This window comes from Erinaceus europaeus, chromosome 13, assembly GCF_950295315.1.
Source record: "Erinaceus europaeus chromosome 13, mEriEur2.1, whole genome shotgun sequence".
In the NCBI taxonomy this organism is placed as follows: domain Eukaryota; kingdom Metazoa; phylum Chordata; class Mammalia; order Eulipotyphla; family Erinaceidae; genus Erinaceus; species Erinaceus europaeus.
Genome location: NC_080174.1, coordinates 72,552,046 through 72,568,012, shown reverse-complemented (window position 1 = coordinate 72,568,012; position 15,967 = coordinate 72,552,046). Strand labels below are relative to the sequence as shown.

The window sequence follows — 15,967 nt, the reverse complement described above, 5'->3', positions numbered from 1 at the left end:
AAGCACACATGGCGCAAAGCGCAAGGACCATCCTAGGGGTCCCGGTTCCAGCCGCAGGCTCCCCACCTGCAGGGGAGTCGCTTCACAAGCGGTGAAGCAGGTCTGCAGGTGTCTGTCTTTCTCTCCCCCCTCTCTCTTCCCCTCCTCTCTCCATTTCTCTCTGTCCTATCCAGCAACAATGACATCAATAACAATAAAACAACAAGGGCAACAAAAGGGAATTAAAAAAAAAAGACAGACACCTGCAGACCTGCTTCACCACCTGTGAAGCAACTCCCCAGCAGGTGGGGAGTCAGGGGCCCGAACTGGAATCCTTCCGCTGGTCCTTGTGCTTTGTGCCATGTGCGCTTAACCTGTTGTGCTACTGCCCAACCCCCAGGGTGAACTATTTGTTTACCCCCTGCTCCCCCACACACACATTATGAGTTTTGAACTGAAAATGGGCAATCAAGAGACCAGTGAGTTTCAGTCCATTCAGTGCTGCATTCATTCATTCACTCACTCACTCACTAAAAAATCTGCACATCTGCTCCGGACCAGACTCTGTGTCCTCAGGGCACCTGGGTAGTCAGCACAAAAGAACTGAGGGGGCGCTGGAGGAGAGCACCTCGCCCCATGGAGGGAGGTGTAGAGTAGCAGGAAATGCTTGTTTAAGGGTTCCAAGTAGGGGTTTTTGGGAACCAGGACAGGATCACATCTCTGGTCTGAGGCCTCAGGAATCCTGCTCCAGGGACGGTCAGTCTGGGCTCTGGCACCTTTTGTGGATACTAAGGGTGTTCTGAGGGCAGGCTCAGTCCTGACACAGCTGTTAGGGCAGGGAATTTGGGTTGGTTCTGAAGGATATGGGGTTTTCTATTCATGGAGGAGGAGGAAGTAGAGGAGGAGAAGGAGGAAATGGAGGAGGAGAAGGAGAAAGTAGAGGAGGAGAAGGAAGAAGTTGAGGAGGAAGAGGAGGATATTCCAACTGAGGGGGCATGTGACAAAAGTGTGTGGGTTGGCCAGGGAACGCAGGTTGGAGTCGCGCCTGAGCAGTAAAGACAGCAGGGGTAAAGCCATTGGGAGCGGAGGTAAGGAGGTGAGCAGGGACACCATCCTGGGGAGCCGGCATGTCACATTTCACCCTAGTGACAGTGCATGTTGTCAGGGTGCAATAAGCAACAGCACTCTGGAGCTACAGTGACCTTTCACTGCAGCAGTCCAAGAAAGTGATGGCAGCGCTGGTGAAATAGTTACTTTACCAGGTTCAAGCCCAGTCCCTACTGCTTTGAAGGGAGTTTTAGTGCTGTGGTTTCTTTCACTCTCTCTGCTTCTCTGTATCCTGAAAAAATATATATCTATATATCTATGTATATCTATATCTATAGATATCAGGGCTTGGCGAAAATAGAGAAGAACAGTTAAGTTGGCTTAGGGTCCTGTAAGGATTTGGGAGGGAAAGCTGGACTAGCGTGGGTATGGGGGCAGACCCTGGGAAGGGGTGCCTGGTCTCCCATCTGGGCCCTGCCTCTTCAAACAAGACAACACCTGGACCAGTAAAAGTACAGAGGCTCATTCCAGGGCCAGCATCCGGGTGTCTGGAATGCCTTAACAGTCAGGCCATGGGAACAGCCAGTTCCTAGCAGCAGTGGCAGCTGTGGCAGCGGGCCCTATAGAGAGGAGGCAAGAGGACCTTACTGCTCTGGGTTCTTGCTGGCCAGGGGCTTTCCACAGAAAGCTGCCCAGAGGGAGTGGGTGGTGGTACACTCAATAGTCTGCACACATCACTATGATCACCACACATGAGAATCCGGGTGTAAATCTCCAGCTCATGAGAAGTAGAGCAGTGCTGCAGGTCCCTTCCTTCCTTCCTTCCTTCCTTCCTTCCTTCCTTCCTTCCTTCCTTCTTTCCTTTCTCTTTCTTCTCCTCAAAGTCCTAAGACAAAAACTGTCTATTTTTTATTCAAGTTTATGTTTCAATTCTCTATAATGCAGGTATCTTTCTCATCCTCTCTCCCCCCTCCCTCTCTGTTTCTCTCAAAACAGACCAAAATAAATTAATAAAAGATCATTGGGCAAGGTGTTCGCATTATGCAGAAACTGAGCCCCAGTGATACCCTGATGGCAAAATAGCAAATAAATAAATAAATATTTTTTTAAAAAGAAGGGGCGCCAGGCAGTAGCACAGCGGGTTAAGCGAACATGGTGCAAAGTGCAAGGACCTGAGTAAGGTTCAAGCCCCCAGCTTCCCACAGGCGGTGAAGCAGGTCTGCAGGTGTCTTTCTCTCCCCTTCTCTGCCTTCCCCTCCTCTCTCTCTTGATTTCTCTCTGTCTTATCCAACAATGACAACAATAACAACAACAACAAGAAACACCAAGGGCAACAAAATGGCAAAAGTAGCCTTCAGGAGCAGTGAATTCTTAGTGCAGGCACTGAGCTCCAGCGATAACCCTCGAGGCAAAAAGAAAGAAAGTAAAGAAGAGAAAGAAAGAAAGAAAGACAGACAGATAGAAAGAAAGATGCCCAGGGGCTGCAGCACTAGCTGCTTTTGATCACTCTCCCCCACAACCAAGCCCACCAGCCCCCACCCCCAGCCCAAGGCACAGAAACCAAGGCCAACATGACCTTGTCCACATCCACACTGCATGCCAGCAGCAGAGGAGGACTAAGAACTGGGCTCTGGGCACTCTCACTCAACACTTAAGTGCTTACTGAGCACTTACAGGTGCTGTGCTTAGTAACAGCTTCACCTTCATTCCCTCAACATGGCTCTGAGGGAGATGCAGTTTGTTTTGTTTTAAAGCATTTATTTATTTATTTATTTATTTATTTTATGTATTTATTAAAGAGAGAGTCAGGGGTGAGGGGGAGGGTTCAGGTCCTAGAACATGATGGCAGAGGAGGACCTATAGGGGGTTGAGTTGTTATGTGGAAAACAGAGATGTTACACATGCAGGAACTACTGTATTTTACTGTTGACTGTAAACCATGAATCCCCCCAATAGAGAGAGAGAATCAGAGCATCACTGGTATGGGGATGCTGGGGAATGAGAATCCAGTGCTTTACCCACTGCGCCCATTCCTTGGCCATGTTGGTTTTCACAGGAGATTAAGGGAGACCACATCCAGTGGAGGCAGAGCCAGGAGTCCAGGCACCTTGTCGTGGGCAGGGCAGGTTTATGTCTCGGGAGGGTGGAAGTTGCAGGGCTGACTAGGAAGGAGGCAAGGAGGTGGGTGGGCCAGCAGATAAATCAGTGAACAGCTGAGCATGGGAGAGAGCACAGGCTGAGGGTGAGAAGGACCAGTAAGGGGGACTAGGACACGTGAGGGTAATGGATATGTTTGTTCACTGCCTCAATCGTGAGTCTCATGAGTATAAACATGCATCAAAGCTGATGAAAACATATCTCTTGGCTTATAAAAATGGGGCTGCGGAGATAGCATAAGGGTTATGCAAAAAAGACTGGCATGAACCTGAGGTCCCAAGTTCAATCCCCAGCACTATCATAAACCAGAGCTGAGTAATGCTCTATTAAAATAAATAAACAAAATGTTTTTATCATATGCCAATTAAATAAAGCTGTTTGTAAACTCAATAAACTGGGGGATGAGTTGTGGTGCACTTGATTAAGTACACATAGTATGAAGCGCAAGGACCCCTGTATCGAACCCCTACTCCTCACCTGCAGGGGGTCCACTTCAGGATTGGTGAAGCAGGCCTGCGGGTGTCTCTCCTTCTCTATCTCCCTCGCCCTTCTCAATTTCTCTCTATCCTACCCAATAAAATGAAGAAAAAAAATGGCTTCCAGGAGCCATGTGGATTGGTAGTGCTGGCACCAAACCCTGGAGATAAATCTGGAGGCAAATATATATATATAATAAACTTAAGATCTGTGCATGCCACTGTATATAAATTGTATCTAAATAAATGCACACATATATGAGATCTTGTGTGGATCTTGGAGTGGCTGTGTAGCTGAGAAATATTGCACATGTACAAACTACTGCATCCTATCAAATAAGAAAGAGAGGGGGTTGGGCGGTAGTGCAATGGGTTAAGTGCACATGACAAGAAGTGCAAGGACTTGTGTAAGGATCCCAGTTCGAACCCCTGGCTCTCCACCTGCAGGGGGGTCATTTCCACAAGTGGTGAAGCAGGTCTGCAGGTGTCTTTCTCTCCTCCTCTCTGTCTTCCCCTCCTCTCTCCATTTCCCACTGTCCTATCCAATAACAACGATATCAATAACAACAATAATAACCACAACAACGTTAAACAATGAGGGCAACAAAAGGGGAAAAGAATAGTCTCCAGGAGCAGTGAGTTCAGGCACTGAGCACTAACAGTAATCCTGGAGGAAAAAAGAAAGAAAGAAAGTGGCGGGATAGCGTGGGGGTGCCTCTTCCCGGACGTGTACTCTCTGGGCTGGAGAGAACTTGACCGGAGCCAGCCTGGGCTGCTACTCACTCAGCGATGTGAGGGAGATGACTCAGGAACTAAACACATGGCGAGATAATGCAATACCTTTGTGATCAGAGGGCCAAGGCTTTTTAAAGGACAAACCCGGAAGTGGCAAATAGGAAATGGAAATGGCTAGGAAAGGGGTGGAGAAAGGCTGGAAAGGTAGGAACTTCCTTAGCAATTGTTTCAAGGGTTTTAACTGGTGGGATTAATACTACCCTGGAGGCAGGGAGGGTCTTGAGGGTAGAAAGAAGATAAATTAAAGGAATGGAATGTGTTGTTATCGCCGGGCTGGCTTCACGGGCGGGTAACAGATGACCAGAAACACACGGCTGAGCTGAGAATGCAGTTTAATCTTTATTCACGAGCGGGCAATGTGCTCCTCCATCTTTCTCCTCCGGCGGCAGAGGCAGGAACTCAGAAAGTATGTAGGGTAGGGGGCGGGGAGAAGGGAGAAGCGCGAAAAGGCAAAGACTAAACTACAATCTCCCGGAGGCGGGGGTGGGGGGAGTGAGACCAAACCAATATGAAGCATACCAACAGGAATGGATGGGGATCTTTCAGGCAAAACAATGATTATGTAGATAGGCCATAGTATCAGGAATGCAGGGTTCTTTGTGAGGCTCCTCACAATTTCCCGACATCTCCTCCTTTCTTTTTATCTAATAGCCATAGTATCAGGAATGTGGGGTGCTTTGTGAGGCAGGGAGTCTGATAAGACGAGGCAAACCTTTGGGGTTACTCCTGTCCCTCCTTGTTCAACCTCTCAGTAGAGAGAGAGACTGACAGGATAGATGCACTCCTCAGGTCAAACCCTGCCAAGCTCAACCATATCCTCACAATTTCCTGAGAGAGAGAAGGAGAGAAAGGAAGGAAAGAAGGAAGGAAGGAAGGGGAGGAGGGAAAGAAAATGACCATTGGGAATAGTGGATTCCTAGTGCCAGCACTGAGCCCTAGTGATAACCCTACTGGAAAAATATAAATAAATATAATAAAAAAATGAAACACACACACTCATATAGCATTCTAGAAAAGTACAAACTAACTTGTAACTAGGTCCCTCCTTTGATTCCCATCAGCAGAGCAAGAGCTTTATGCCACAGCCTGCAGAAAGAATCCAGGTAGCCAATGTCAATATTTGCTATCTCCCAGCCTCCTCCCCGCCCCAGCCCTAAGATCAGTACTTTTAAGTACAACAGGCTCTCTGCTGTGCAAACACGAAGGGATAGATGAATGGAATTTAAAGTGGCTCAGCCTTCACTCCTGGCTTTGGTCTGAAAATCTGATCTACTTCAACCCTGTGCCATCATTGTTTGCTTGAGCCTCTCTTCATCCCTAGACCCACTCTGCCACAGACCTTGGAACTGTGAAGGGTTCAGAGCCCAGCCAGGCTTTTGACAAGAGAACATTGCTTTCTGGGGTAGGGAGGGACCAGCCCCAAACTGCTCAGCCTGGGGGCCACTGCTGGATCTGGACTTGTTCTTAGTTCTATTCTACTGCTGTTCATATTCACTTAGAATGTTTAATCCTGGGAGTCGGGCTGTAGCGCAGCAGGTTAAGCGCAGGTGGCGCAAAGCACAAGGACCGGCGTAAGGATCCCGGTTCGAACCCCGGCTCCCCACCTGCAGGGGAGTTGCTTCACAGGCAGTGAAGCAGGTCTGCAGGTGTCTATCTTTCTCTCCTCCTCTCTGTCTTCCCCTCCTCTCTCCATTTCTCTCTGTCCTATCCAACAACGACAACAACAATAATAACTACAACAATAAAAAAACAAGGGCAACAAAAGGGAATAAATAATAAATAAAATAAATATTTTTTTAAAAAAAAAAAAAAAAAAAAGAATGTTTAATCCTGGGAGTTAGGCAGTAGCGCAGCAGGTTAAGCACAAGGACCAGCGTGAGGATCCAGGTTCAAGACCCCAGCTCCCCACTTGCTGGGAGTCGCTTCACAGGTAGTGAAGCAGGTCTGCAGATATCTTTCTCTCCCTCTGTCTTCCCCTCCTCTCTCCATTTCTCTCTGTCCTATCTAACAAAGACAACATCAGTAACAACAATAATAAAAACAACAAGGGCAACAAAAAGGAAATAAATATTTTTTAAAAATCTAAAAAAAAATAATGTTTAATCCTTTGTTTCTTCTTTTCCCATGGGATCCTTTTCAGCAATTCCTACAAGGTTGATGGTAGAAAATTCCTTTAGCTTTTGAAAATTTGAAAAGACCTTTATTTCTCTCTTCATATTTAAAGGACACCTTTGCAGGATAGAGGATACATGGCTGGAAGTTCTTATTGCTTAGTATTTTGAATATGTCATTCAATGCTGTTCTTGTCTCTAGGGTTTGCGAAGAGAGATCTGATGAGTTATTGTGCTGACTATTGCTGAACCAACAGGTGATACTATAATTATAATTACTAAATTTCACTTTGTTTATATATTAGGTGGTAGGGAAGTAGGGGTTGGGTTGTTTTCTTGTTATTCTCCCCCTTTTTTAATTTGCTTTTTTCCCATTTTGTTGTTTTATTGTTGTTGTAACTACTGTTGTTATTGATGTTGTCGTTGGATAGGACAGAGAGAAATGGAGAGAGGAGGGGAAGACAGAGAGGGGGAGAGTAAGATAGACACCTGCAGACCTGCTTCACTATCTGTGAAGCGATTCCCTTGCAGGTGGGGAGCTGGGAGCTCCAACCGGGATCGTTATGCCAGTCCTTGCACTTTGTGCCACGTGCGCTTAACCTGCTGCACTACCACCCGACCCCCCTTTATTTATTTTTTAAAGATTTTTGTTTATTAGAAAGACAGGAGAAAGAGAAAGAACCAGACATCACTGTGGTTCGTGTGCTGCTGGGGAACTCATTGAGAGTAATGCCTTATCCACACCACAACCTCCCAGACCACTAGAGTTTTATACTCTATGTAGTGTGTATATATGGCTTCTCTGTAGAATTTCAGTCTGAATCCAAGCCATGAGGGTTGCTACTAGGTAGCAGTTGTGTTCCAGGAAGCAGTTTACCATTTGGGCGTCAGCTGCCACCTATTACCTTTTTGCTGCCAGCTGCAGCAAAATACTTTTCAGTATTCTGCCTTAGGTTGGGGGGCAGACTAGACTGGTTAGGCAAATCTCTTGCTACTGTGGTGGGAGCCAGCCACCAGGTCAGCAGACTCTCACCCCTGAGACCATAAGTCAAAGCTCAGAGGTTACCCTCTCACAGTCAGCACCATGCACGGCCTTGACTGCTGTTTCTCAGAGGCAAAATAGTGCTGTTTCGTTGCTGGAGCTCCCAATCTGTGTGCTGGTTTCAATCCTGCGCCCCCTCTCACCCCATCACATACACCAGCTCCTACCTGAAGCCTCTGTGTCTGCTAATGTCCCAGCTGCAGTTTAATGAGGTTTGTGAATTTGATGGTTCAGTATTTGATATTTTGGTGGGAAAGTCTTTGCTGTTCACTGTTAAGTCCATAGCAATGCCTCCCAGAAATGGCTTTTTCCCTCTCTTTGTTGTTTGGTACCAGAAACTCTGGGGAATGTAGTTTTTTTTAATTCCTTTAATTTTGCTTTATTATTGTTTTCATTGCCACCAGGGTTATCACTGGGGCTCAGTACTGGCACTACAAATCCACTGCTCCTGGAGGCCATTTTTTCTTTCTTTTTGCTTTCCCTTTTAATTAATTAATTTTAAAAAGGAGACATTAACAAAACTGTAGGATAGGAGGGGTACAACTTCACACAATCCCCACCACCATATCTCTATATCCCATCCCCTCCCTTGATAGCTTTCCCATTCTTTATCCCTCTGGGAGGATGGACCCAAGGTCATTGTGGGATGCAGAAGGTGGAAGGTCTGGCTTCCGTAATTGCTTCCCCAATGAACATGGGCGTTGACTGGTCGATCCATACTCCCAGTCTGCCTCTCTCTTTCCCTAGTAGGGTGGGGCTCTGGGGAAGCGGAGCTCCAGGACACATTGGTGGGGTCGTCTGTCCAAGGAAGTCTGGTCGGCATCATGCTGGCATCTGGAACCTGGTGGCTGAAAAGAGTTAACATATAAAGCCAAACAAAGTGTTTAACAATTATGGACGTAAAGGCCGGAATAGTGCAGATGAAGTGTTGGGGGGTACTCACTGCAGACTATTGTGTACTTTTGCTTTCAGGTATGTATTTTGCCTTAGTTTATGGATACGTGTGAACATATGCTCTATCTCAGGGGACCTGATCTATATCTAGGTTTTGGGACTTTGTTAGGAAGTGGACCACCTGGAATGGAATTAGAGAATGCTATGAAAGGAAAGGTCTCACCCGAGTAATGAGGGTGAAGGGTTGTCATTCCACGCCTGACGTCTCTGGACACAGTATGAAGTGAAGCATGCTGAGGTGGCACTCGTGGCGTTGATTAAGTTGTGTTCTTTCTTTTTTTTTTTTTAACCCAGCATAATTTGTTCTAATGCTTTTTGCTGGCAGCTGCCCTCTGTCCAGTGATTCTGTCCCTGAGGTGTCAGTTTTTGGGTCCCAGCTCGGTCCTTTTCCATCACTTTCAGCCTTTCTAGGGCTCAGAGGACTTGGCGGGCCACACTCTTGCAGCGTCTGCTGAAGTGGCTGGGCGTGACACTGTTTCTCTGACGTCCTCCATGAATCTTGGTCATGGAGCTGACTCCAGCACCACCCCTCAGGTGCAGATTTTGTGCTGTGGAAGCAGCTCATGTGTGGAATCAGTTCTCATCGTAGGGAGACTGAGTTCTTTATGCTTAGCCAACTTGACTGCTGTCTACCCATTCTGGGACTTTTAGCTTCCAGACTTTTTGAGGAAGGCTGCTAGAGTTTGGACAAACTCCTGCTGGTTCATATCTTTACAGTAACTCCAAGCATCATGCAGCCTCCGCTGCCAGCCAGCGGAAAAGCTTTTTTTTTTTTTTCTTCTTGTGAAGCTTCCCCCTTCCGAAGTGGGACTGGGGGCTTGAACCATGGTCTTTGGGTATTGTAACATGTGCACTGCACTCTACTAAGTGTGCCACCCTTATCCCTGGAAATACTTTTTTTTTTTTTTGCCTCCAGGCTTATCGCTGGGGCTTGTTGCCTGCACCACAAATCCACTGCTCCTGAAGGCTATTTTTTTCCCCTTTTGTTGCCCTTGCTGTTATCATTACTGTTGTTAGTAGTATTGTTATTGTTGTTGGATAGGACAGAGAGAAATGGAGAGAGGAGGGGAAGACAGAGTGGGAGAAAGACAGATACCTGCAGACCTGCTTCACCGCCTGTGAAGCGATTCTCATCCCCCACCCGGAGGTGGGGAGCTGAGGGCTCAAACCAGGATCCTTAGTCCAGTCCTTGCACTTCATACCATGTGCGCTTAACTCACTGAGCAACCACTTGGCGCCTGGAAATACAATTTTTAAAAAAAATATTAGTGGTCTGGGAGGTGGCACAATGGATAAAGTGTTGGACTCTCAAGCATGAGGTCCTAAATTCAATCCCCGGCAGCACATGTACCAGAGTGATGTCTGGTTCTTCCTCTCTCCTCCTATCCCTCTCATTAATAAATAAACTATTTAAAAAATTAATTTTCCCTTTTGTCACCCTTATTTTATTGTTGTAGTTGTTGTTGTTACTGATGTTGTCGTTGTTGGATAGGACAGAGAGAAATGGAGAGCGGAGGAGAAGACAGAGAGGGGTAGAGAAAGACACCTGCAGACGTGCTTCACTGCCTGCGAAGCGACTCCCCTGCCCATAGGGAGCTGGGGGCTCCTTATACGTCTTTGCGCTTTGCGTCATATGTGCTTAACCCGCCCGACTCCTGGAAATACAATTTTTAAATATCAAATTACAAACCTTAATTCTTAAGGATCATGAAGCAAAGGTGACAGCCTCGAAGTAACCTGTAACATTTGCACACTTCTGAAGGAGAGCTTGCTATCTCATCCAGCAGTTGTGTTTAGAAATTGCTCTCTGCTACCAAGTCAAATGTATGTTCACCTAGTTCTGTATCCAGGACATGAATCTGTTTTATCTCCCCAGGACCTAGTCCTTCTTGTGAATACAACCTTTTCTCCTATATGCCTCTCAAGTTACACAGCCCACATTTTGTTGGTTCTTCAGGCTCCTGAACAAGCCTATCTGAAGGACAGAAGGTCCTGGAAGGTACCACCCAGAAAATGGGAGTGGTGACAGGTGTAGCTTGGAAAGGTGGAGGCGGGGCTGGGGTGTTAGAAGGTAGACCTATGGGCATGGCTTGCTGTCTGGTGAGTGTTGGCTCTGCTACTGTTTCTCTCTGTTTTACTCTCTTGTCCTAATTAGAATGTTCTCAATTTTCCCAAATAAAATTAAAAATTCTTAGGCACAACTATATACGAATAATGTCAAAGGACATAAATTATGGTGATGTTGTGTATGATACAGTAAATCCTAAAGTAAGATTTTCAAAGTTAACCCAGTTGCCAAATAATTCAATTACAGCAATAACTACAGCCTTCTTAAACCCTAAGACAGCAGGAACCTCTCACTTCCTCTATAGAGCCCCTATTTCCCCCAGTCCTGGAACCTCTTGGGTGGGGCTCACTTTCCTGCATGCCTCTCTCAATTCATATCAACTGATACTTCATTTGCTGACCACAACATAATCAACGCAAGGAGTACCACCTCAGCATGCTTCACTTCACACTGTGTCCAGAAACGTCAGGTGTGGAATGTCAACCCTTCAGCCTCAATACTCGGGTGAGACCTTTCCTTTCTCATAGGATTCTCTAATTCCATTTCAGGTGGTTCACTTCCTAACAAAATTTCAAAACCTAGATATAGACCAGGTCCCATGAGATAGGACATATGTTCACATGTATCCATAAACTAGGGCAAAATATATACCTGAAAGCAAAAGTACACAACAGTCTGCAGAGTCAGTAAGTATATGCAGCAAGTAGAAAGACTTAAAAGGCACCATAAAGTTCCTGATGAAATAGTGTCTACTTAGACTTAGATAATCTCATCAATCTTCCCTCAGTCACTCCAAAGCTAACCTTATCAAAGTAAGGACTACAACAGCTGAATAACGGTAAGAGACTGGCATACTTTAATGATGACTCTTTAGTCACTATCAGCTGGGGCCCTAGTCGCAGAGTCCTGAGATTCCCAAAGACATGATCTCAGACCTCGAATAAATCCCTCTCTCCATTGTTACCGGTCATCTCTATCAGGAACAACACAATAGACCCCTTTGTGGGCCCCCATAGGACCTTACCTTCAATGTGGATCAACAACGGTAGAGAATGTTCCATCCTCCAAAGGGAGGCTGGACAACATACTCTATGTTCCACCTGAGGAAGATGGGTTCTGAAATTGGGGCAGCTTGGAACATTCCTACTCATGACCACAGAATGTGAGCTCAGATCTACAGGGATGCAGAGGTCACATAGGCTCCTAAGCTGAATACGGGCCCTGGATCAGATCACATTGATGGGGTTTACAGTCAACAATACTTATATACCTTTCCCATATTTGGGAGCTACTCTCTTCCCTGATCTAGCTTTCTGGTCCTTTTTCCAGCCATGACATCATCTCCCCAGATAGTAACCTGGGCCCACCTGCATATCAGATGTTAGGCTCAGGAAAAAAAAACAAAAAACCACAACACACAAGTATAGTCATGGGCTCTTTGGAATATAGCTAAAACAGGCTAACTATCTACAAAATGGAGACTCCCAAATCTTCATCTGCACTATTCTAGCCTTTAGGTTCATGATTAGTCAACAATTTGTTTGTGTTGGTATGCATGAGACCCCTTCTGTTTCATTTGGTTTAAATCCCCCCTGCTTAACACTATTCTATTTACATAACCACTTCATTCTATTTACATAACCGCTGTTAACAAGCACCTCCCTCCAGGGCATTGGTTCAATCCCCACTGTTTCATGATATGTTTTTGCTCCACCCCCCCCTCCTTGTCACACCCTGATCCCTTCTTTGTCACACCCTGATTTTCACCAGTCACTTTTCCCTCCACCCTCTCTATGTCACATCCTGTTTCCACCTTACTTGGCAAGTATATATAAAGACAGCATTGTGAGTTTTACGGTACTGTACTTTGAGTTTAACTTAGCTCGTCTTAGATTGTGCTGCGTCCTGCATGAATAAAGAGATACTGCCTACAGCTCAACCATGAGTCCCTAGTCGTCTGTTACCCGCCCGTGAAGCCAGCCGGTGAAAACAACATAACCCGTCGAAAACAACATGTTTGGCTTTATACGTTAACTCCTCTTTCAGCCACCAGGTTCCAGATGCTACAGTGATGCCAGCTGGACTCCCCTAGAAAGACGACCCCACCAAGTGTGCTGGAGCCCTAACTCCCCAGGACCCCACCCCACTAGGGAAAGAGAGAGGCATGTTGGGAGTATGGGTCGACCTGTCAATGCCCATGTTCTGCAGGGAAGCAATTACAAAAGCCAGACCTTCCACCTTCTGAACTCCATAATGTCCCTTGGCCCATACTCCAACAGGGATAAAGAATAGGAAAACTATCAGGGGAGGGGATGAGATATGGAGTTCTGAAGGGAATTGTGTGTAGTTGTACCCCTCTTATCCTATGTTTTTTGTCAGTTTCCTTTTTTGTTTTCCTTGTTGTTTTTTTAATTGTTGTTGTTGATATCATCGTTGTTGGGATAAGATAGACATGGAGAGAGGAGAGGCAGAGGGGCAAAGAAAGAAAGACACCTACAGACCTGCTTCACCACTGTGAAGCGAACCCCCTGCAGGTGGGGAGCCGGGGGCTTGAATCCAGATCTTTACGCCGGTCCTTGTGCTTTGCGCCACCTGCACTCAACCCGCTGCGCTACCGCCGGACTCCCCAGTGTTTCCTTTTTTTTTTTTTCCCTCCAGGGTTATTGCTGGGCTCGGTGCCTGCACCATGAATCCACCGCTCCTGGAGGCCATTTCCCCCCCCTTTGTTGCCCTTGTTGTAGCCTCGTTGTGGTTATTATTGCCATTGTTGATGTTGTTCATTGTTGGATAGGACAGAGAGAAATGGAGAGAGGAGGGGAAGACAGAGAGGGGGAGAGAAAGACAGACACCTGCAGACCTGCTTCACCGCCTGTGAAGCGACTCCCCTGCAGGTGGGGAGCCGGGAGCTCGAACCGGGATCCTTACACTGGTCCTTGCGCTTTGCGCCACGTGCGCTTAACCCGCTGCGCCACTGCCCAACCCCCCAGTGTTTCCTTTTTATAAATAAAAATTTAAAATTTAAAATTCTTGAAAATCAAGCTCTCCCCTAAATTCTTTGTTGAGATAACGCATGACAAACTTTTTAAATGTTGGGGAAACAAGCGGCGTCCTCCCCTTCTCCGCAATACAGAGAGCTGCCCATGGCTGCCCCCACTGGCCTGTCCTTCGGTTCCTCTTGCTCAGAGTGAGCCTCTATTCAGCTGACCTGGCCACAGCTTTCCTGAAAGGTATGGACAAGGGTGCCAGAAGCTTTGGCATCCAGAATGCTCCCTTTCTCTAGTTTGTTCCCTGCAGCTTTATAAACATGTACCATGTCATGGTCCGAGATTAAAACACATTTCTCAGGACCGGGTGGTGGTGCACCTGGTTGAGCACACGTTACAATGTGCAAGGACTGGGGTTCAAGCCCCCAGTCCCCACCTGCAGGGGGGAAGCTTCACGAGCAGTGCTGCAGGTGTCTCTCTTCCTATCTCCCCCTTCCTTCTCAATATCTGACTTATCAAATAAATAGAATAAAAAAATAAAAAGATAGGACAAAGAGAAATTGGGAGGGGAGGGGAAGAGAAAGACAAAGACACCTGTAGACCTGCTTCATCGCTTGTGAGGTGACCTCCCTGCAGGTGGGGAGCCGGGGGCTCGACCTGGGATCCTTGCACTTCGTACTATGTTTACTTAACCTGGTGTGCCACGGCCTGGTCCCCTTAATATATATATATATTTTTCTAATGAATAGCTCAGAATTCTTTTAATAAATTCATGAGAAGAAAATTTGGTTTTAAGTCACATTTTAATTCTAATAAACTGAAAGATTCTGACTCAGTAAATAAGGGTTGGGCCCAAGAATTTTCATTTTAACTATTCCATGAAATTCTAGGCAGGGAGCAATAGACCATACTTTTTGGAAAATAATAATTGGTTGATTATTGTATCAAGCAGGTAGGTGGCCTAGTTTTAGGGAGCTAAATTGAGGATTAGCAAAATTGAATCACTTGTCCAGACTTCATAATGAGTCAGTAGGTGAAATCTGAGAATAAGAAATTCTGATCTGAAATAGCTAATCCTCACATGTTAAGCACACTCACAAATTACCCCATCTATTTGGAGTCATAAATCCTTGACCTTCATTTCAATCATCAAAACAGAGCACAGACTTTCATAGCTCAACCTGAATGATGACAGTGAATTGTCCAGGCCAAACAAGAAATACCTGTTTAGAGGAATCACCAGCAGATGAAATTGATATCCTTGAATAAGGATTAAAGACAATGAGATCTTAGCTTTAAAAGTGCACTGTACTTAAAAAAAAGAGAAGTAATCAGAAGTTACTTTGAGGGAATATTTGCTTAGCAAAAATGATTAGAGTAATTCCAGATGTCACTTTCCGACATAGCATTCTCCTATGGCAACAAGAGGGGTGGTGACAGTGGGAGGGTGGCCAAATCAGACTTAAACTAGACAAACAACGTATGGTAAGTCTGATAAGTAAAGTTGACTATTTAGTTGCTTTAGGAATTTGGCAAGATGTGCTACTCTCCATCCAAATTATTTAGTTTTTTTTTTTTTTATTTTAGATACAGAGAAACAGAGGGAAGGGGAGAGGGAGGGAGTGGGAAGAGAGAATGAAAGAAAGGAACAGGCTTGAACCTGGGTTGTGCACCTGGCAAAGCAGTACATTATCCAAATGAGCTACTCCATACCATTTTATTTTATTTTATTTTATTTTATTTTATTTTATTTTATTTTTGCCTCCAGGGTTATTGCTAGGGCTCGGGGCCAACACTATGAATCCACGTTTTATTTATTTTTTTTATTTTTTGGATAGGACAGAGAAGGAGAAGATAGAGAGAAGGGGAGAGAAAGATAAGACACCTGCAGACCTGCTTCACTGCTTGCGAAGTGACCCTCCTGCAGGTGGGGAGCTGGGAGGTTGAACCAAGATCCTTACACTTCATACTATGTGCGGTTAACCCAGTGTGCCACCACCCAGCCCCCACAAATGCCATTTTAAAACTCAAGAAAAAACAGCATGCACTGAATCTTTCTCATTTTGGCTCAGTTACTGGGCAGTAGCCACCTTAACTGAGGCAGCAGCTGGCCTAGTTCTGACTGGTAAGTCAAACACAGATGGCTCTAGATCCCCCACCTTTATGAAAATCCTGGTTAAACTCCAGAGCATTTCCCAAAGTTAAGCCTGTCAACTAATGTTTTTAATTCCTTGAGGTATTTATTTTCTCCTTTCCTTTGATTTACCAGGAAGTTTAGCTTCAAGCTCGCCACAAATTTTGGTCTAATGCAATCCTAGATTACAAGTGGTGGCCATGGACACAAGTGGTCCTGT

At 45.7% G+C, this 15,967-nt stretch overlaps 1 pseudogene; it reads right to left on the bottom strand.

Annotated features, from left to right (window-relative positions):
* Positions 1-8,510: 8,510 nt before the first annotated feature.
* LOC103123545 (small ribosomal subunit protein eS19-like) lies at positions 8,511-9,723 on the bottom strand (annotated as a pseudogene).
* Positions 9,724-15,967: the final 6,244 nt, after the last annotated feature.